This window comes from Narcine bancroftii, chromosome 4 (assembly GCF_036971445.1).
Source record: "Narcine bancroftii isolate sNarBan1 chromosome 4, sNarBan1.hap1, whole genome shotgun sequence".
In the NCBI taxonomy this organism is placed as follows: Eukaryota; Metazoa; Chordata; class Chondrichthyes; order Torpediniformes; family Narcinidae; genus Narcine; species Narcine bancroftii.
In genome coordinates, this window is record NC_091472.1 from 215,052,981 (window position 1) to 215,076,376 (window position 23,396).

General features: G+C 40.8%; 1 protein-coding gene and 1 long non-coding RNA gene across 4 annotated transcripts in view; one reads left to right on the forward strand and one right to left on the reverse strand.

Moving 5' to 3' along the window:
* LOC138761580 (INO80 complex subunit D-like) overlaps window positions 1–23,396 on the reverse strand; it is a 186,804-nt gene that overhangs the window by 120,586 nt on the left and 42,822 nt on the right. The gene's annotated exons all lie outside the window — the stretch shown is intronic.
* Window positions 14,671–20,607, forward strand: LOC138760042 (uncharacterized). Its single transcript, XR_011355348.1, has 3 exons — window positions 14,671–14,941; window positions 15,706–15,846; window positions 20,092–20,607. It is a non-coding gene; the product is annotated as an uncharacterized lncRNA (long non-coding RNA).

A 23,396-nucleotide genomic window follows, 5' to 3' on the forward strand; every position in this document is an offset into this window, starting at 1 on the left:
GCGTGTACTTCAGAGGTCAGGTGATTGTGATAGCGCGCCAACCAGAATTTGTAAAACTCCTGCGAAGATTCCATGAAACTATTCCATTGGTTCTGCTCACAGACAACTTCTGTTGTGTTTTATTCACTGCACCACTCGCTACAGGGTTACAATTTGCCACCTTCCAGTCTGTGAAACCATTCTAGAATCTGTGCCACTTTAGAAAATAACAAACAATCCATCCACCAACTCCATGGCTTCCTCTTTCAAAACCTTGGGATTTGGGTCATCAAGTCATGGAAAATCATTAGCTGTCAGTCCTATTTTATTTCCTATTCGTTTCCTGATTACTGCTATTTATAACAGTGACATCTTATTAAAAATGGTAGGAAATATAGAGGCTAGTGAGTGGGGGATGAGGACATGGGAAGCACAATTTCTCTGGGAGGAAGGTAAAGGGTTGAGAGTACAAGTGCAGGAAATGGAACAGGATTAAGATTTTATACCTTTTCTTTGTTGCCTCAATTTTTGAGGGAGGAGGTATCCCTTCTTAAGGACAAATCGGGTTGCATGCGATAGGAGAAAAGATAGCAGGAGAATTCATATATAAATGGGATAGCAAATCAGTTTAAACAAAAACATAACCTCATTACAAAACATGTGTGCCAGATGTGGCAAAGAATAATTTGATATATTGGATTGAGGGTGAGGTTATCTCCTAAAATGCCCTTGACCCAGAACAATTTAATACCCATGATTCTGGGCAATAAGATCCTGGACATCCGGTGCTAGAAGGGGATCAGGTGTATTGTGGATTGTTACTAACAAGGGCAGCTCATGTCATTCGAGCAATTGAGGTCTAAATACGAGTTATCGAATAGAACATTCTTATGCTTTCTGCAATTAAGATCTTTACTAAATGATAAATTGGGACCAGCAATGACTCTGCCTGCATGCAATGACATGGAGACCCTAATTTGAAAGGGGATTGTGTGTCAATTTATTTCTAGGATGTATTCCATAATCCAATGTGAAAGCCTGAAGCTGGGCTTACATCAGTCAAGGGAAAGATGGGAGTCAGACTTGGGCATAACAATTGATGAACAATGGTGGGAAGATTTGTGTTTGAATAGCCTGACGGGAATTGTTAATGCCAGACACATGCTGGTGCAATATAATTTCTTGCATCTGCTATACCCCACACCGATTAAAATGACACAAGTCAAAGCCAGAAATCTCAGAAATGTCCTTTAGGTGCGGTGTGGAGGTAGAAACCTTTGTCCACTCCACCTGGCTGTGTACAAGGGTGAGATCCTTCTGGGAAGACCTGGGGGACACTCTGAAAAAAATTTAAAAGGTGTATTTTCTACAGGATCCGGAGTTGTACTTTCTAGGGGACATTGGGGAAGTACAGCTTAGACTGTCCAAACACACAATTCAGTTTGTGACAGTCATCTTGTCAGTAACCAGGAAGTGTATATAGTGGTTACGTGGAAGTCTGACTCCCAGCTAAACACTGCATGATGGAATATGGAAATACAGTATTGCATTCCCCTAGAGAAAATCACCTACAATTTGGGGAAGAGATACGACACATTCGTTGAAGTGTGGATCCATATCTGAGATATGTGGGTGCACAGATATAATTTACACACACCCCCCCCCCACCGAATAAGAGAAAAGAAAACAATCCATCCCAGCAGGTAATGGATTAAGAGTATGAAATGAGGAATGTGGTGCAGGCGACGTGTGTTTATTTAATATCTGAGGTCCACCAGCTTCGAGGGGGATCTTTGTCTTTGTCAGTATTTAGGTGGTTTTTGTATGTCTGTATTTTGATATTTGTTTAATTTAAGGGGTAGGGAGGGGAGGATGTAAGGGGGGGGTAAATCATATTATATGGAAAGAGAGTGTAAAATTCTGTTCATTGGATTTGCATGTCTTTGAAAAATCAAAAATAAAATAATCAAAAAAATATTTTATACCTTTTCCTTTGATCTAAAGTGATAATTTAACCTCAATTAAATCCAAGACTCAACACTGTTTTCAGAACGTCAGAAGAATAATTCAGAATATTTTTTGTCAAGCAAAATTAAATTGATTTGGATTCACCATTATCTGTACATGACTGCTGTACAATTTCATACAATTGTATGTTTTCCAAGAGAGGTGACTAAAGAGGCCATTTATCTCCAGGCTATCTTCTGATGGTCTCCCCTACTTTCCTTCACACATTTCATCCAAAATACATGAGATTCATCTCCTTGATTGAAAAATGAAGAGAATAAATAAAAGGTGGATTTTCCAACTGCTATGTAGCCTGAAAGTTCATCACATTTCCAATGGGCAGTACACTAAGTCAGTTGCCACTTCATTGTTTTGTTGATAGCTTGGCTGAGACTGCAAAACAGACCACGGCCTCAAATATTTCAACCCGCACTGCAATCCAGATTACAGATTAGCCCAGCTTCATTGTAAAGAACTTCGCACATAATGAAGGACCAACGACAGTACTCAATAAATTAAGCGATTCCATGTACTATTCTGTTTCTCTGCCTCTTCGTGTGCTTTTACGGTGAGCGACATGTGACAAATTTGTGTATTTATGCAAATGACAATAAAGGAATCTTCAAATGAAACTCACAAAATAGCTCTGTATTGGCCGTTCCTGGATTACGTACACCCATACCTACATAATATTTTTACATTTAAAGTCCAACCGACATACAGATATTTGTACCAATGAATGCCAGAACTAGTTTGTTCCCTCTTTTAGAAATTGTTCTTTATCCGTCTTATGTGCTCTTGATACCATTCTGTGGCGGTATGGTCAACCTATCGAGTGATTTTTTTGGGCACTTTCCTACTTGTAGACAGAACTTCAGGAAATGTGTAAAAAAATGTTAGCCATTCATTGTCAAGGGATGGTCTATATAAAGAACTTTCTGCATGAACAAATAAAGACAAACTCAAATACATGTGAAAGTTTTGAGTGTTCATCTGATCACAAGGTTAATCAACCCTTTCTCAAATCATAAAACCCCAATTATAGCAATAATGACAAACAAATAACCATAAGAACCACAAGTTTTGGATGCAAAAGAAACTGCATTCCGATTGAAAGAGGAGTGAGGGAGTTCACCTTGATATCTGATCAAATATATTCCTCAACAATCAATGACTACCTGGACTCCGTAACATCATGAAATTGTGCAGTTTGCTTTGCATAAATCGGCTATTGCAATTCCTAGATTACAATAATCACCACTATCCCTCTTAACCATGACTCCGCTCAGTGGAAAGCTCATTCAATTCTTAATCAGAAAGCCTGGGTTCAATTTTCAATAACAGAAACACTTTACTGAGGAAATGCTGCGCCCTCAGATACTGTCTTTCAGATGAATTAGTAAAATCCTGTCCTGCCTTCCCTTTCAGAGACACGTAAAGCACCATCTCAAGGGGGAGCAAGAGTGTTAATTCTTTGTCCTTTGGTGAATATATAATCATGTGTATTTGTGAAGAATGATTGAAGAACATAGAATACTGCAGCACAGTACTGGCCCTTCAGCCCTCCATTTGTGCCAACCCAATATATTCCTTAAAAAAAACTAAATCTTTCCTACCCTGTAACCCTCTATTTTTTATCCATCCATGTGCCTGAAGGTCCTTTCACAATTGTGTCCCACTAAATCGGTTGTTCAGTGTCCCAGGATAGGAATGGGGGTTTGGCTTTTCACATGACCACACCTAACTGGGACACTGAACACTTCCACACTTGCAAGGAGCCATCCCCGGGGTTAGGACTGTTCTACCTTCTACCAGGGACGTCATGATGCATCGAGCGATGATGTACCTGCCCTCAATCCTGATCTATGTATCCATATAATCACTTACAGCACAGAACAGGCCAGTTCAGCCCTACTAGTCCATGCCATAACAAATCCCCACCCTCCTAGTCCCACTGACCAGAACCCGGTCCATACCCCTCCAGTCCTCTCCTCTCCATGTAATTATCCAGTCTTTCCTTAAATGTAACCAATGATCCCGCCTCAACCACGTCTGCCGGAAGCTGGATCCCTATGCCTGCATTTTGGTATTTGTTTAATTTAAGGGGTAGGGAGGGGAGGATGTAAGGGGGGGTAAATCATATTCCACAATCCCTACCACCCTTTGCGTAAAGAAATTTCCCCTCATGTTTCCCTTATAATTTTCCCCCTTCAATCTTAAACCATGCCCTCTAGTTTCAATCTCCCCCACTCTTAATTGAAAAAGCCTATCCACATTTACTCTGTCTGTCCCTTTTAAAATCTTAAACACCTCTATCAAGTCCCCTCTCAATCTTCTATGCTCCAGAGAAAAAAGCCCTAGTCTGCACAACCTTTCCCTGTAACTCAAACCTTGAAATCCTGTCAACATTCTCGTGAACCTTCTCTGCACTCTCTCTATTTTGTTTATATCTTTCCTATAATTTGCTGACCAAAACTGTACACAGTACTCCAAATTTAGCCTCACCAATGCCTTGTACAATTTCATCATAACCTCCCTACTCTTGAATTCAATACTCCGATTTATGAAGGCCAACATTCCAAATGTCTTCTTCACACCATCTACCTATGGTACTATTTACCACAACTCCTAAATCCCTTTGTTGCTCTGCACATCTCAATAGCCTACCATTTAATGCATATGACCTATTTAGATTTGCCTTTCCAAAATGTAACACCTCACAGTTATCTGTATTAAATTCCATCAGCCATTTCTCAGCCCACACCTCCAGCCTTCCTAAATCACCTTTTAATCTACGGTAATCTTCCTCACTGTCCACAACACCACCAATCTTTGTATCATCCGCAAACTTGCTTATCCAATTCTCCACCCCTACTTTCAGATCGTTAATATATATAACAAACAATAGTGGACCCAGGACCGATCCCTGAGGAACTCCACTAGTCACTGGCCTCCAATTGGACAAACAATTTTCTACCACTACTCTCTGACACCTCCCATCCAACCATTGCTGAATCCATTTCACTACCTCCTTATTTATACCTAATGCCTCCACCTTTTTTCCTAATCTCCTGTGGGGAACTTTGTCAAAAGCTTTACTAAAGTCTAAATAAACAACATCCACAGCTTTCCCTTCATCAACCTTTTTTGTAACCCCCTCGAAAAATTCAATCAGGTTTGTCAAGCATGATCTACCCTTGACAAAACCATGCTGATTACTCCCTATCAATCCCTGTACCTCCAAATAATTGTAAATACCATCCCTCAGAACACTTTCCGTCAACTTGCCCACCACAGACGTCAGACTCACGGGCCTATAATTCCCAGGTTTACATTTGGACCCTTTCTTAAACAGCGGAACCACATGCGTCACCCTCCAGTCCTTTGGCACTACCCCCGTGGCCAGTGACATCCTAAATATCTCTGTTAATGGCCCCACTATCTGTCCACAAGCCTCCCTGAGTGTCCTTGGGAATATTTTGTCCGGTCCCGGAGATTTATCCACGTTTATCTTTTTCAACACAGCCATATTCAAACAAAATTAATCAAGCCTAATTATAACATAATTAAGCTTTATATACAGCACAGTACGAGCCTTTCAGCCAGTTATTTTTGTGTCGACCTATATAAACCTTTTTGAGGGACTGTGGGAAAGGGCTAGCAATAAATAGCAATAGCGGACAATTTTTAAACAGGGTGAGAAAGTTGGTAGTGCCATAGTGCACAATATAGAAATACCGAGGGAAAAAGCAATGGGGGACCTGTCCTCTCAGAATTCCGTGCAGCAGAGAAAGGGCTGTATGCACGGCTGCATGCACGGAGCACGCATGGAGAGGTTTCTCTGCTGAAGGGCATACTGGGAAGTCAGGTCAGCCATCGCTTTTTCCCCATGGTCTTTATAAATTGTGCACTACAGTGCTACCAACTTTCCCCACACTGTTTAAAAATTGTCCACTATTGCTATTTATTTCCTTTCTCTCATGCTGTGACTTTCCCACGGCAAAACTTATACCAGTGCTTCTCAACCCTTTTCTTTCCACTCACATACCACCTTAAGTAATTCCTATGTCATGTGCTCTGTGATTAATAAGGGATTGCTTAAGGTGGTATCTGAGTGGGAAGAGAAGGTTGAGAATTACTGCTCTAGACCCAATTGTTACTGAAATAGTTTGCATGAGAAAAATTGTCATTAGTCCATTTCCTTTGGAGTTCTGAAACCATGCAAATAAAAAGTCAATGAAGGACAATTAAAACAGTGGTTTTCAAACTTTTTCTTCCCACCCACATACTATCTTAAGCAATCCATTACTAATCACAGAGCATCTATGGTATAGGAATTACTTAAACTGGAATGTGAGTGGAAAGGAAAAGATTGAGAACCACTGGTTTATACGTTAATTTTAATCTTTTCTTCATTTATATTCTTGCACTCATGCAAAAACTTGTGTCATTTCAATCCTTCAATGCAATTGCCCATTCTACACTGGCCTGATTGCAATGCTGGCATCTGCAGACGCCAGGGATTGTACGAGGGATTGAGGCCATCATCTCAAGCAGGTGTTGAGACAATCTTCCTTTCACACTAGACACTTTAAAGGTCAAATGGCCATTAATTCCAAGGACCACTTTCAAATGTGAAAGGGGCTTAAGAGTCTCTTAAATGCCCCTAATATTTCAGCCTCTATCACCATTCCGGCAAGGCATTCCAGACACCCACAACTCTCTGTGTAAAAAAAACTTACCCCTGATGTTTCCCCTAAACTTCCCTCCCTTCATATGTACAGTTTGAACATATGTCCTCTGGCATTTGCTATTCTTGCCCTGGGAAAAAGGCACTGGCTGTCCACCCTATCCACAGTTTGCCTCTCATAATCTTGTAGACTTCTATTTAAAAAAATGTATCATGACCAATGACTGTTCATGGGTGATTTACCCCATAATAAAACAGCGAGTATACAGTACCTCAATGGAACTTCATCAGCTGTAAGATCCTGAATGCCACTTTGTATATACAAGTTATTTCAATCCTTCTTTGCTTTGATTTCAGAGAACACATTAATGATACTTTTGCAAGGACAATTTGCAACTGCTTGTATCACAACCATTGGCAACAAGAAACTGCAATCACTGGTAATTTCACACACTGCAGTGTACAGCTTCAAGGGCTGCTTTATGGTTAAAGTGTGAAATGTTCACACTTGTTACAATGAACACTGAAATTCTTGCATTGAACAAAGCTGCTCGCAAAGGAGCACAATGAAAATTTTACACCAATATTTTATGTTAAGTATTGACAGAATTTCTCAATCTGTTGTCCACAGACCACTGGCAATCAGTGATGCAGCAAACGCTATTATTACTGCTAAAACAAGTAAGTGGCAAGTAAAATAAGGCTGTAAATTTGACAGTAAAAAAAACCAAAACATTTCTCAAAAGGTGTTCCAAGACTAAACTGTTGATAGTTTGTAAGGAGGTCGCACTCGCCAGTCCATTAGTTTGTGAGAGGTGGTCTATGAATGTTAAAGAAAGACCGAAGGAGGTCTACAGGTGAGAAAGGTTGAGAACCATGATACTGACACATTTCTGCAAATGCTTTGCAGCAGGCAGCAAAGTACGATTGCATAATTAAAAGATATGGACCTTCAAAAGTTTGTTCTAATACCAGAAATTATTCTCCTCATAAGCTATTAATCCAGAATTACCAAAATATCAATACATGCTCCTGTCCCTATATTGTAGCAGTCACACCATAAAGTGGCTGTTTAGCACCAGGACATTTACATTTTGTTAATAATGATCACAACATGGCAATTAATTAATGTCAGATCTGGATAGTTTAACTGAATTATTCGAAGAAATAATATGATTTTCAGATTTATTGTCGGAGTACATACATACATCACATCCAACCCTGAGAATTAATTTTTTTTTAATATAAACGGGTGAGGCAGAATTACCACTTATCGGTAGTGTAAAAAAAATTGTACACAGAGAACATGTGTAAGCAAATAAAGAACAGATAACGAATAAAAAGAAATTGCAATTCAGAGAATTTTAAAAAAAAACAATAATATGCACAAGAGCCCTTAAATGATTGAGTTTGTTGTTGAGAATTTTGATGGTGGAAGGATAGCAACTGTTCCTGAACCTGGTGGTGCAAGTTTTGAGGCTTCTAGTCCTCGTTCCTGATGTTAGCAGTGAGAACAACGCGTATGCTGGGTGGTGATGAATGCTGTTATGGCAGCATTCCCTGCAGATGTACTCAATGGTGGGGAGGATTTTGCATGTGATGTCCTGGGCTGTGTTCACGTCCTTCTGGAGGGCTTTTTGCTCAGGGATATTGGTGTCCGCATACTAGACTGTGATGCAGCCAGTCAGCACACTTTCCACCACACATCTGTAGATATTTGCCAGGGTTTTTGGTGTCATTAGGACGGCACGGTTGGCGCAAAGCTGTTACAGCGCCAGTGATTGGGACTGTCTGGAAGGAGTTGGTATGTTCTCCAAGTGTCTACATGCGTTTTCCTTGAGAGCTCCCATTTCCTCCCACTGCTCAAAATGTAACGGAGGTGTAAATTGGGCAGCACAGACTCAAGGGCTGAAATGGCCTGTTACTGGGCTGTGTGTTTAAATTATTTTAAAAATTAAATTATCAAACTTCAGCAAACTCCTGCTTGTTCAAACTCTCCACTGGGTGCAGGCCTGACTCACAAAGCTTCATTGCTATCCATTCACTGTACAGCTCATTAATTATGGTCTCCTCGGCCTCATCACTTGGTTCCAAAGCAATGTGCACTTATCTTTTATATCTTCAACATGTGCTGCAAAGCGCATTGGCTTAGAACAGCAGAGCAGGCAATTTGTGCACAACATCCTCAAATTTGCAATGTGATAATCATAAATTGTATGGCTTTGGATTCAACTATTTGGCTCATTGGCAAGATGAGTTTATTCTCATATACTGTACACAAGTACAATGCACCAAAGTTCTTCCCTGCTGCAGCCACACGGTTACACAAGACGCACTAACTTCAATATACTCTCACTTGGATCTACTCTTTCAACAGGATTAATATTTCTGCTCTTCTTAAACCTCAAACCATCATTCCGATCCTAATTCATCCCAGTCACTGATGTCCAAACTATGCATTGTGTCCATTTCACTTCAGCTGGTCCACTGCCTATATTCACTCATACACCATTCCATTGACTTATCGGTCTTCTCCTGGGAGGATCTTCATTGCTTCCAGGTATCCAGAGAGAACTAGTTCAATCCTCTGATCTTTGTATTTAAGCCCTTCATGCCTTTTGTCATCTTCCCCTCTGCCTGAAAACCTCAATCCCCCTCCTGAAAAACCTAATTCCCCCTCCCGAAAAACCTCATCTCCCCAAAAAACCTCACCCCCTCCTCCTGAAAACCCTCATCCTCCCTGAAAAACCTCACCCCTCTCATGAAAAATCTCATCCCTCTCCTCCTGAAAAATATCTAATATTTTAAGCTCTCACGGACTCTGCTTTTGACGTCATTGCTTTCTTCATCTCCCCCTCCATCCATCCAACTTTGGTGACTGCATTGTGCTTAGTGTCTGCCAAGTGCAACTTTGGCAGGTCCCTCTCTTGTTCCCTTCACAATCCCCTCTTCCATTTAAGATTCTCCTTAAACTCTTTGAATCAGCTGCTTCTCTAATAACTCCTTCACCACATGGTCTATTTTCTTCTTTCACCTTTCACATTGCTTTGAATGGGAAGTGCACTCAATTAGATGTGATGTTCCCATTAATAATTGTATACAAAGTTACTATTTGATTGGTGACAATTAATGGTAAGTGTGTTGTTGGGAAACATCCCAACTCTCAGATGAAGGAATAAAATTTTAATGGCAAGAAATCCATCAGAAATGAGGTTCAAGAGCCTGAAGGCAAACACCCAAAACAGCTTCCTCTCCTCTGTCATCAGATGTCTGAATGGACAATGAACCACAGACACAACCTCACTTTCTCCTCTTCTGCACTTTTTAAAAAAATGTAATTTAGAGCAATTCTGCGATGCTGCCAAAAAACAATCAACTTTCTGATGTGTTCACGACAATAAATTCTGATTCTGAGATGGAAAGCACATATCCTATTGGAACAAGTGAACAATGCAATGTTGGAAAAGAATCCTTGATAGCAGCACCAGCCAATTCTTTTGCCAGCTTTGGCTCAGTCAATCATTACCCAGCAACAGTACCTGGACCTTTGAATTTATGTCTGAAGGTTCTGAACACAAATGGAGGCCAAATGCCAAGGGGAGGAATCATTGACAAGGCTGGCATTCAGAAAACTGAGGCAGCTTTGGGGCACCTAAATGTAAATTACACACATGGGAAGATGAAAACACATGCAAGCCTCAAATGGTAAAGATCTTCCTGAAGAGGCAGTAAAAAAAAATGAAGAGATAAACCTGCCTGTGTCACTGCCTTCAATACACTAAAGGCAAAAAGAAAAAAAGAACAAGCTGTTGCAGGTTTCCCCGCACCTCTACTTAGAACAATGTAATCTACTATTCGAAATTGCAGTTCTTAAAAGCAATTTCGCACTATTACACATGGGTGAAATCTTAAGTGAAATAAATCTCACTAAAATGAGATCATTGTGATTTTTTCTGAAATTATTAGTCGAAACACTGGGAACTTTCCAATGAAATCACTGAGTGTAAAAAAAAAATTAATAGAAGAGGAAAATAGTCCAAGCGGCTGCCTTTAAGCTTCTGGCCTCTTTTTAGATAATGTAAGGCTCAGGGGAATAATAAAACAAAAAGCAGAGTTTTGGAATTCCCATCCTCCACTTTTGTATCAAGGACTCTGCTGAGAACCTGAATGTACACTGAGGTTGTCACATACTTCATCAAAACAGCTGTGGATGGGTGTGTCCACATCAAATCGTCCAGGGCTTTACCCAACCAGAAGCCCTGGATGAACAATGAAATCCAGAACCTGCTGAGAGCCAGATCACAGGCATTTAAGTCCCGAGATCCAGATCAGTACAGCAAGAGCAGGTATGACCTGCGGGAAGCTCTCTCCGGGGAAGTGGAGATTCTGTATGAAAATGGAAACAACAAGGGACACCTGACAGCTGTGGCAGGGCCTAAATGTCATAACTTGTTACAAAACTAAATCCAGTAAAGTAGCAGACAGCAAAGCTTCTCTCCTAGAGGGACTCAACACCTTCTATGCCTGGCCACGAAGAACACCGATGATCCCATCTTGTCCATTTCTAAGGATCCCTTCAGGAAAGTGAATCTGAGGGAAGGATCTGGCCCAGATGGAGTACCTGGCCAAGTATTAAAAATCTTCGCTGACCAACTTGCCAAGGTATTCACGGATATCTTCAATATCTCACTCCAGCAGAGTGTGATACCCACTTGTGTCAAACAGCGCCAATCATACTAGTGCCAAGAGTGTAGTAACCTACTCTGATGACGATCGACCAGTAGCACTTACATCAACATTTTTGAAAGGCTGGTGAAGAAACATATAGTTTACAATCCAGTGATCATTGGGGAATCAGAGGTTGAGCAAATTTAGGTTCTTGGGAGTCACCATCTCGGAAGATCTTTCCTTGACCCAACACACCAATGGCATCGTGAAGAAAACACGTCAGCACTTCTACTTCTGCAGAAGATTGTGGAGGTTTGGTATGACATCAGAAACCCTGGAAAATTTCTACAGATGTGTGGTGAAAAGTGTGCTGACTGCCTGCATCACAGTACAGTATGGAAGTACCAATACCCCTGAGCATAGAGCCCTCCAAAAGTTAATGGACATAGCCCAGGACGTCACAGGCAAAATCCTCCCCACTATTGAGTATTTCTACAGTGAGTGCTGCCGTCAGGAGAGCAGCAGCAATCATCAAAGACCCACACCGCCCAGCACACGCCATCAGGTTCAGGAACAGCTGTTACTCTCCACTATCAATAACAACAAACTCAATCAGGAACTCAATTAAGGACTCGTGTACTTTTTTGATTTTTTTCTTTCTGTATTGCACAGTCAGTTTGTTCACATTCTTAATGAATTCTTTATTTGTTTACATGTTTATGTTGTACACAATTTATTTTTTGCACCAAGAATTCTGGTGATTCTGCCATGCCTGCAGGAAAAAGAACCCTCAGGGTTGTATGTGACGTTATGTTTGTTCTCTGACAATAAATCTGAAATCTGATCTGCACTTTCTGCTTTTAAAATAACATGTACAATTATACTGCTCAAGCTTTTGAGCACCTTTGCGAGGGGCTTCGCATCAAATTTTTAGGACAATGCTCCTGTGAATTTCTTTGGAACATTTTATTACGCAAGCTGAAACTATTGTTTGAAAATCCCACTTCAGTAGGTGTTCCACAAGATGCATCACGAATACAATACCCTTTGAATGAAAAAAAACAAAATATCCTCTCAGATTATATTAACAGCAATTCTTTAAGTGGATGGGAGGACATCACTGGTCTTGAGAACATCAAAAAACCCTTCATGAAGTTAACACACCCCACAGAACATTAATACCTGAACAAAAGCTTGTTCCAACCATCTGCGCTACCCATACATCACCAGATCTAGATGTAACTACACACACATATCCAGAGTCACAAAGAAAAAGTGAAAAGCAAAGACCAAGTAAGAAAACTGGATCATAAAACTTCCACTTTTTGGCAACTTCAATCTCAAGTTTGGGTGCACTCAGGATGAGGACGGGCACATTTCGTGGATTCAAACTGTTTCGTTGTACTTTCTGGCAAATTAAGAAATTCTGAACTATCGTCGAGAAGCACAAAGCCAAATTGTATATAGGAAAATCCCACAAACAGCAATAAGATTTCCCAGATAATCTGTTTTATTGATGTTGGTTGAAGGATAAATATTGAGTGGGACTTCCCTCCTACTCTTCAGAACCATGCATTGGAATTTTTTTATGCAAAACTCAAAAGATAGGACATTTTGACAATATGCACTGGCATGAGAGACAGATTTTATGGCAAAGTCCCAGACTCAGAGTGCCAAGTTCAATTCCAACCTCTGGTGCTCTCAGCATGGAGTTTGTGCATTGCCCTTATTGCTGCGTGTTTCCTCCTGCACCCCAAAGACCCACTGTCTGGTTGGTTCAGTGGCCACTGCAAATTGCCCCTCATTAGGTGAATCTGGGGGGAGTTCATGGGAATGCAAGAAGAATGAAATAGTATTTGTGTAAATGGATAGCTGATGGTCAGCAAGAACTTAAGAGAGACATAGGCTATTTCTATGACGGCTTGTGTTCCCTAGAGCAGGTTTGTTAAGGGGTGAGCTAAAGAAGTTCAAGATACTGAAATTATTTGGCAGATTCAGTAGCAAGAGAAAGGGGTATATGCCTAATGTTAAAGACAGGCATCTCAGGGGAATGTTCAAAAGGCAGTGGAGATCAAGACCTCTCTCCCCATGAATTGTAGATGCAACATACCAATCACAACCAAGACTGATGGATTTTAGTATAATGCTGGAATATGCTCTTTTACAAGCAGCAGAGTTTTAGCTTCATTTGGGTATCATGATCTGCATAGACATCAGGGGCTGAAGGGCCAATTTCTGTGCATTTAAAAAGAATTTAAATTAAATTTAGACATGCAGCATGGTAACAGGCCCTTCTGGCCCATGAGCCCGTGCTGCTCAAATACCCCAATTAATCTAGAACTCCCATACATTTTGAAGGGTGGGTCGAAACCAGAGCACCCAGAGAATTCCTACACAGACACAGGAAGAACGTATTTACAGACAGCCCGGATTCGAACCCCGGTCGCTGGTGCTGTATTAAAGTTGTGCTAAACATGTCGCCCTTCCACAACAAAAATACACATTTCCAAGCAATAAACGAAAAGCATGCCCAGGTAAAGCACATCTTCATTTTATCTTACTGCTTCTTCACCCATAATCAGAGAAATAGCGGCAAGTCAGTTGTGGTATTCACAAAAATCAACCTGATTTTCTTTGCAAAGATTCCGTCCGGACCTCTTTCCCAGTGGTAAACATTAATAATCCCCATGTCCACAGTCCTAAATGAATAAGCAATCTTATTTGGGATGAAGAGATTTAACCGTTACTACCATCTTCTAGCAGGGGTTTCAGCAAATAACACTGGCAATTAAGAGGTAGCATAAGTTGATTGAACTGAAATGCAATGAATACAGGCTCAAATTCCAATACAGTAAAACTCCCGGTATCCAGTACCTTTGGAGATTGGTAGATGCTGGATAAGCAAATTTTCTGGTTACTTGAAATTGCTTGTTGTGAGATTGGCGAACTAACGGCAAGGCATGCCAATTTTAAACTTCCGTATTTTTTTACCTATTTATTTGCCACAATTTTTTTGCCAGTTGCTTGAATTCCAGATAACAAGGATTTTACTGCAGTTTGAATTCAGGTTTAAACACCTGGATATGAAAAGTGGTTACTGATCAAAACGCTATCTCTTGCATGCAAGTTGGAGGTTGAGGGTTTATGTTATGACCAAAAGCTTCAGTTTAAAATTTGCCCTCACTCTCCAGGACAGTTTGGAAATGTCATCTTTCAAATTAATTATTAAATGAAGCCCAGATTATGCTTCAAATGTGTGGAAAAGATTTGATCACCTGCTTTGGTTAAAAAAAACACTTTCAAAATGCTGAGGGAGCAAAAGATTTAGTGCTCAGTGGGTCTTGGGCATCATACACAAATGTCAGGCAAGTTTAAGTGAGTGAGTTTATCTATCATGTTTTAACTGGTAATAGTGAGAAGGGTTGATCTGCAAGCAGTCTAACAGTCACATAAATGACAAGAGCACAATTACAGAGTAGAGATCCAATGAAAAATCATCAATTCATACAAAGCCAGGGAAACATCAAGACAGGGAGACAATTTTGCGAGTTGCGGTGCAATATGCACATAGATATCAGTCTCCATTGACGGTGCAAGGTAATAAGGTCTTTTTTTTTAATCCTGATTTAAGTCCGGAGATTATTAAGAGATGTAAAGAATTCAATTCAGCGAAAGAGGTGTTTTGGAGAAAGGGACATAAATTTTCTTTTCGATATCCCGCTATGTTGAAGATTTTCTACGGCAAATTCCAATCACAATTTTTTGAGAATGATCACGATACTTTAATTTTTGCTAATTCTTTGCCGAACAGGGCCACTGAAAGGCATTCTTCTCCTAAGCGAAAGACGTCAGATAAGAAGAATGGGAATGGGAAGGCAGATATGTCAAAGAGCTTGATTGATATCGATGATCTGGAACAAGCTTTGGGACTGAATTCATTGGGATTATGATTTGATTCAGACTTATGATTTTGTAAGTCCAACTGGGGGGGAGGATGACGCTGAAGCTTTTGGAAGTCATCTGCCACCTGTGGGGGTTTTTTTCCCCCATACCCAGTTAATTGGGGAGTTACTACTCTTTTGTAGTTTGGGGGTATATATACATTTTTCTTGTACTTGTGTAATCGTTTTCTGTTTGTTGGGAGGGTTTTTTTTGTAGCTTATCAATTTAGGGGTTTTTTTTGAGGGGACCTTTACTTTATTGAGAGGGTTTTTTTCTTTATTTTGTAAAAAAAAAGTTTATTGTTAGAATAATGTCTACTTTGAATTTTGCAACTTTTAATGTTCATGGTTTAAATAATCCGATTAAATGTGTTTTGGCTTATATTAAAAAAAAAGAAAGTGATTGTAGCTTTTTTGCAGGAAACACACTTAACTGAAAAAGAACATTCAAAATTGAAGAGAGATTGGGTTGGCCATATAATTTCATCTTCTTTCAATTCTAAAGCACGTGGAGTGGTGATTTGGATTCACAAAAAGATACTGTGCGAACTTGAGTCATTGGTGGGTTCAGCTGGTCGAATTCTAATGATTAATTGTAAATTGTTTGCGGAACAATGGTCATTGTTAAATGTGTATGCGTCAAATATTGATGATGAACAATTCACGTCTGAAGCTTTTTTAACATTGAGTCAAGCCGAGGAAAATGTTCTGAACTACATTTAAGGGCGGCAAGTTTGGCGTAATGGTCAGTGGAACGCTGTTACAGCACCAGCGATCGGTACTGGGATTCCAATCCGCACTCTCTGTAAGGAGTTTGTATGCTCCCCTGTGTATGTGTGGGTTTTCCCCGGGGGCTCCGGTTTCCTCCCACCATTCAAAACGTACCAGGGGTGTTGGTTAATTGGGCAGCAGTCTCGTGGACCAAAATGGCCTATTACCATACTGTATGTCTAAATTATTCACTTTCTGCAGCTTCTTTCAATCTGGAGCATAACAGCTCCCAAACCTTGCTGTGGAGCATCCTGCAAATGCTTTCAAAGATGCTCCTGCAAAACGGGGCCAATGTCAAATTTCTTTTGTCTCCCTTTGATGTGCTTTCCTGATCATTGCATCAATGCAGTGGTCCAAAATTAGGTCATTGGAGATGTACACCAAGCAATTAGAAAGGCAAAGAGTACATCAGCTTTACCTCAAGAACATTTGCGTATGGGAGTAAAGTCATTTTACAGAAATTATAAAGGCCCCTGGTGTATACGAGTCTGATTTCAAGGAAATAATTATCTGGGTCAATGGGAGTGTAGTGAAGAATCATGACGGATTCTCGTGTTGGTTTTTTTTTAGTTTATGAGGAGTTTCTCCTGAGATTTGAAGAAAGGTAATCTCAGTGAAACAGTCTAAAATTCTTATAGAGCTTGACAGGATCAAGGCGAGATGTTTCCTTGGATAAAGCCATGATGAAAACAGCCTCAAAATAAAGGGTATTGAATCTTTAAAGTGTTCTACTCGAGAAGGCTATGGACTCCCAGCTGTCAAGTACATCCAAGGTTGAATTTTGGACGTTAAGGGAATCAAGGGGCATAGGGTGATGCAGGGAATGACGGGACAGTCATTATGGACAGGGCTCTTTCTTCCATATTAAAAATTATGATAAAGCTGCTGTAATATTGAAGAGCCAAACCTATTAATTAACATCCCTGTGAGAAAGGAAACCTACTACTGTTACCTTATTTCGGACAGTCCAAACTCCCATTACACAAGTTTTTAAACTCTGCAACAAAGTACCCACTCAAACTTACTCACAGCAGCTAGTGAAATGGGCAATAAACTGGCCTGACCTCTATCACAAAAAAGAGGACAAAAAAAATTAAAATCACCCATCAACTCCTAACTACAAATTCACAAAATCCGGTGGCTGCCTGCTTTGACCAAGCTGGTCTAGTTTCTCAGAACCCAGCCTTCAACATGCAATTGGTTAATTGGCATCAAAAGGATCAGTTCCAACAGAAGCTCTTCTGGAATTCAAATTCTGAAACAATTCCATAGATCTAAACAAGAGTAGCTGCTAACATAAAGACCATGAGTGGCACTATCCTCTCATGACAAGGCCAGCACTATTAACTACAAATCCATACCAAATTGTTCACCAGTCAAAATACTTCTATCTAAAAAGCTCAAAACATCCTCTGTTGTGCCACTATTTCTTAGAAGTACCCAAAGCCAAGTTACCCGTCGTCAGAAAGAAGGGCAGCAAGCTCCTGGATGGATGTAGTAAAACACAAAAGTCTGCAGACGCAAAAATACAGAAATGCTGGAGGAACTCAGCAGGTCTTGCAGCATCCATAGGAGCAGTATATTCAGTATAACTGCCGTTTCAGGCCTAAGCCCTTCTTCAAGATACGAGTAAAAATCAGGCAGGTGTCTGAATTAAAAGGCTAGGGAGAAAGAACGAAAAGTCAGGGGAGAGGCAAAGACAAACATACAAAAGGTGTCCATTTGATGTGGATTAGAGGGGAGGAGAGATGTTTCAATGGCCTCACCTCCAATTCTTCCAAACTTGAGAATCTAATTATGCCATTGGAAATGCAAGTATGAATTTGAGGATTTGCTGGGAACATCTCACAAACAGTTACAATGCTCTGGTGCCATTCCCTACATTCCCCTCCCCACCAAAAAAAACTCTTGGAAGCAGCCAAAATGTGAAAGGACCCATCAGCCCAGTCACACCTTCTTCTCCCTGCTCCCATGAGACAAATTTGAAACCCTGATACATGAACAGTTTCTTTCCTGCAGACTCTTGAATGGATTTCTCATCAGTAAAATGAGGTTGCCTTGCACTGTTTTAAGTCAACATTTTCTCTGTAACAATTAAGCTGCACTTTTATTTTGCACAACCTTCTGAACTCAACTCAGAGTTGACTTGTCTGGATAACATACAAAGGAAAGTTTTTTTTCCCCCTCACTGTATCTTGGTATACACAGCACTAAACAAATCAATTCAATTGGGAAGGAGAATCTTGGATCTTTGGTGGCACTGAAACTGGTTTTTGCATGCAAGGATAAAATCAGTTACTTTACCAAATGCTAATTAGATAATTGATCGGAAATAATGTGGAAACGTAGCATGCATCTGGAATACATTTGCACATATACCCAATAATCAGGCAATCCACTATAAATTACAAGATTCCTAACACTGCCTCAGAATGACAGTAAGGCCTGTCACAACTTATTAAGTAGTGAGAAAGCCACTGCGGGCAATGGCTGAGAGAAATGAACACAATCCTTACAAAGAAAATAAATGCTTTCTACCGTGAACATGATAAAAGGGGAAAACAACAATATTGTTAGATTCAGCAGAGAGAGAAAAAAAGCTTTTCATCAGGATAAAAAGTTTATTTTCCCAGCATAGGGTCAATAGCATCACACCAGAGACTGGAGATGCTGGAATTTGAAGCCAAACGCTGCTGGATGAACTCAAGAGACTCAAGCAACATCAGTGGGGAAAAAAGGAATGGTCAACATTTTGTGCCAAACTCTTTATTGAGACATGGCATCACATGGGACAAAAAATATTTGGAAAACGATTTAATGGTTCAAGCAAAAATAGAATGGAAAAGAAAGACCTCAAGCCCTTTCAAATTTTGACTAGAGGTTAATGAACTTATTGAAGATATGTAAAGAGAAAGAGATTAGTTAAGGCAAATGTGGGCCCATTACGGTCAGAAACAGATGAATTGATCATGGGGAACAAGGACATGGCAAACCAATTGAATAACTACTTCAGTTCTGTCTTCACTTAGGAAAACATAAATAATCTTCAGGAAATAGTAGGGAACCAAGGATCTAATGTGAGGGAAGGACTGAAGTCAAGAGGTTGTGTTAGGTAAATTGAAGGAATTAAAGGCAGATAAATCCCCAGGGTCAGGTAGAATGGATCTCAGAGTGCTTAAGGAAGTAGCCCAAGAAATAGTGGATGCATTAGTGATAATTTTTCAAAACTCTTTAGATTCTGGATTAGTTCCTGAGGATTGGAGGGTGACTAACATAACCCCACTTTTTAAGAAGGGAGGGAGAGTTAAAATGGGAAACTATAGACCAATTAGCCTGACATCGGTAGTGGGGAAAATGCTAGAGTCAATTATTAAAGATGCGATTGTAACACATTTGGAAAGTAGTGATATCATCAGACAGAATCAGCATAGTTTTATAAAGGGAAAATAGTGTCTGACAAATGTTATAGAATTTTTGGTGGATGTAACTAGTAGTGGATAAGGGAAAACCAGTGGATGTGGCATATCTGGACTTTCAGAAGGCTTTTGAGAAGGTCCTGCCCCTTTTGGCTATGCAGTGTCCCGGGATAGGAAGCTCTTTGTGCCATTTCCACTGGGCTACCCCTAACTGGGACACTGACTGCTTTTCCACTGAACACAACTCATCCCTGGGGATTGGAGTGTCTACCTTCAACTTGAAACGGGTGACTTTCTGCTGTCCCTTTTCCACTGGTTTTATCAGCCCGCCTGCGTCAGCAAATGCCAGGGGTAGGGGTAGAGGAATCCCTGGCATGAAATGACACCGTCGTTCAGACAGTGTTCCCTTTCCATTGGACTCTGTTCCACTAAATTTCCAGTTAATTCCTGGGAAAGGGTATCAGTGGAAAAGGGGCTAAAGATAATTTCAGATTTGTAGCATCGTGTAAGAAGTTGGAGAAACATTAATTTTTATTGAATTTAGCCTGTTTAATCACAATGATGTTGACACATTGTGTTAGTTCAAATGACCTAAAAATGTTTTGCCATTGATTTTCAGTTGCACTCAGTATCTGATGCCTCTCGTGTCAATGACCAACAATAGCTTTGATGAATTCCAGTTGCCCTGATACCGCTTTTCCATGGTCGCAATGTCCTGGTGTAACCTTTCACCATGTTTGTCACTGACGGTACCAAGATCAGCCGGGAAGGAGTCCAAGTGCGAATGCAGAAAATGGATTTCAAATGACGTGACATGTTGCACTTTATGGTTTTTTATGTTTGAAGTAGACTTAAAATATGACAGGAAATCACAAAATTATGTTGTAACTTAAAAATCAGTACATGATAGGAAATTTTAAAGACTTTTGTGATCAGCAGCGCAAAATCCATAAAATACACTCAAAAGTATTGAGGAAGCAAAGGTCTTCATTGTCTTGTGTAACCAGTTTATCAAATCAGAGGTCTGTCATCTTGCTAATGGTGAGCAACAATTATCCATAAATAAACTTCAGACCGTCAAGTGAATGGAAGGTCTTTGATTTTGGAGTGCTTAGCGCTGAGTCCATTTGTTCAGTTCCATCTCAGATAATACAGAAGTCTATCCTTGTATGGTGCAGGGCCAGGTCAACATGCAAGTTTAAACTGATAAATGGCATGTACCATTATGCTCCACGTGTGCTACACAGTAATCTCCATAAAGGTAATTTTAGGCAATTCATTTAACAGCATTACAATTATCAAGGCAACTACCCCCCACCCCCCCCCCACCCCTAACCATTATCTCTTCCATCATTATTACCATCTTTGGAGTTACCATTCACCAGAACTTAACTGCACAGATATTCTTAGTGAAAGAGCAGGTGGGAGTATGATTTCCATCGTATATCAATCATCTGCATAAGGAAAAGATAAAAGGTCATGGGAACTATAGATTTTCTTCCAACACGCAAATTTCCACTTGGCTACTTAACAATTTCTTCATAATCAATGCATTAGAGTAAGAGTGGCCAAACCATGGCTCTTGAGCCGCAGGCTTCAACGTGTGATGTGTGGCTTGTGAAAATATGTTGGCTGGAGAAGATACCAGCATTCCTGAAGCTGGCCCAGGACACTCCAAATCCCTGCAGCCAGACCACGGGGCTCTAGGATGATCACAGCCCAGGCTACGTGACAAGGAGAAGGAAGTGGGAGTGGGCAATGGAGGGACAACCCCTGGAGAGAGGAGCAGAGCAAGCAGCGCACACCAGAGTCGGGTTTTCCTCACTTGAGCCTGGCCACACCACAGCAGAGCATTGCCAAAGTGGGGTGTGCAGTTGGAGGGTCAGGCAAAGCTGGGGATCCTCTGCAGGGAGAGCCGCAGATGTCGGGAAGCCAGGGCTGGGCCAGGAAAGCCCCAAGGTGGGGGGGGGGGGGGAGTGTCCAAGGCAGGCACTCTGGGAGGGGGGAAGCAAGATGATGGAGACAGGGAGGAGTGGCTGGAGAGAGTCCTCAATGCTGATCTCATCCAGGTGCCAAGCTTGGACAGAGCTGGAGCAGAAAGCAGAAGTGAAGGTCCTGTCAGTGGCCAAGGGCAAGCCCTGGCCCCACCAGATGGAGTCAGCACCAGTCAGTGAAGAGGATAGACCGCTCCAAACCCCAGCCTCCGCTCCAATCAGCTGCTCTACCCATCCTGCCAGCGACTGGAAAGAGACAACGGAGGGAAGGAGGGGGAGGAGCAGAGCTGTGGGCCCCCTGGCCTCACCCTGCTGCAGGAGGCACCTTTGCATTGAGACACTTCCTGCATTGTGCAGAGACCAGTGGCAGCAAAGAGAACACATCAGAAACAGGAGCACAAGTTGTCCCATTGAGCCTGCTCCCACATTCAATGAAAGTACTCACATCCTAATGACCCAGATCTAACTTTCCCCCCCATAACCCTATATTCTCCTACAATGCAAAGATCTATCTTACTATATCTTAAAATAATTTAATGAGGCAGCCTCTACAGCTTCCTTGGGCAGAGATTGCCACAGAAAATCAGTCAGGATTTGGAAAATATTTGGTATGTATATATGTACTTTTTTGATTATTGAAAATAATACAAATTAGCAGTTTTAAAAAACTACAGACATGAATAAATATTATGTACATGCATTTCTTAATATTTTTGTAACAAAATGTGTCTGTAAGAGTAAAAATGTGCATGTAATTTTTTAAATGTCTTGCAGCTCTCAAATATCGTAAGTTTATTGCATGTGGCTCTTGTGTTAAGCAAGTTTGGCCACCCCTGTCTGAGAGCATCCATTTTCCTTCATGAATGCTGTTTGAACTGCTGAGATCCTCGAGCTGTAATTTGTTTTTTTGCTCGTGTCCCCTGGAACACCTTACCCATCAGGGCTGAGAGAGTACTTTCAACACCATCGAGGTTAAAAGAGGTAGCTTACCATCTTCTTGTCCATGAACAATCAAACTCTTTTGATTTGCATAGTGTCCTGTTTAGATTGACATGTACTTTTGATCAACTTTTGAAGAAGCTCACTGCAATTCTCCCAATATCTCAAAAGCAGTTTTTGAAGCGTGGGAATTAAAACTATACTGTATTTCCCAAGATTAGACGAGTTTATAAGGGCACTGTTAGAAGTCAACAGGTGGTAGAAATGTTCTCAGGTGCATCTAATTCAATGCAAGTAGTTTTGAAGGAAAGGCAGACGAGCTTAGATTGGCAGGACTGGAGCTCAATGTTCTGGGCTTCCATTGCTTCAGATGTGATAGAACGAGGTGGGGGGGGGGGAAATGAAAGTGAGAAGAGTGGCATTGCTCGTGGGATTGTGACATCATTGCTATTAGTGAGACTTGGTTGCAGGAGAGGCAGCTTGATGTTCCGGGGTTCCATTGTTTCAGACATGATAGAGGGGGAGGGATAATAGGGGAGGAGTGGCATTGCTAGTGAGAGAAAATATTACAACTGTTCTTATGCAGGATAGACCAGAGAGCTCATCTACTGAGGCTATACGGATGGAGCTGAGAAACAGGAAAGGTACGACCACACACATGGGATTGAATTCTAGACGGCCCGATAGTCAACGAGAATTGGAGGAGCAAAGTTGTAGAGAGATAGCAGACAGCTAGACAGAGATAGCAGAAAACATAAGGTTGTGATAGTAGGGGATTTTAATTTTCCATATATTGACTAGGACTCCCATACTGGAAAAGGACTGGATAGGTTGGAATTTGTAAGATGTGTTCAGGAAAGTTTTCTAAATCAATATATAGAGGTCCCAATACTGGATCTCCTTTTAGGGAACAAAATAGGACAGGTGACAGAAGTATGTGTAGGGGAACATTTTGGATCCAGTGATCATAATGCCATTAGTTTCAAGTTAA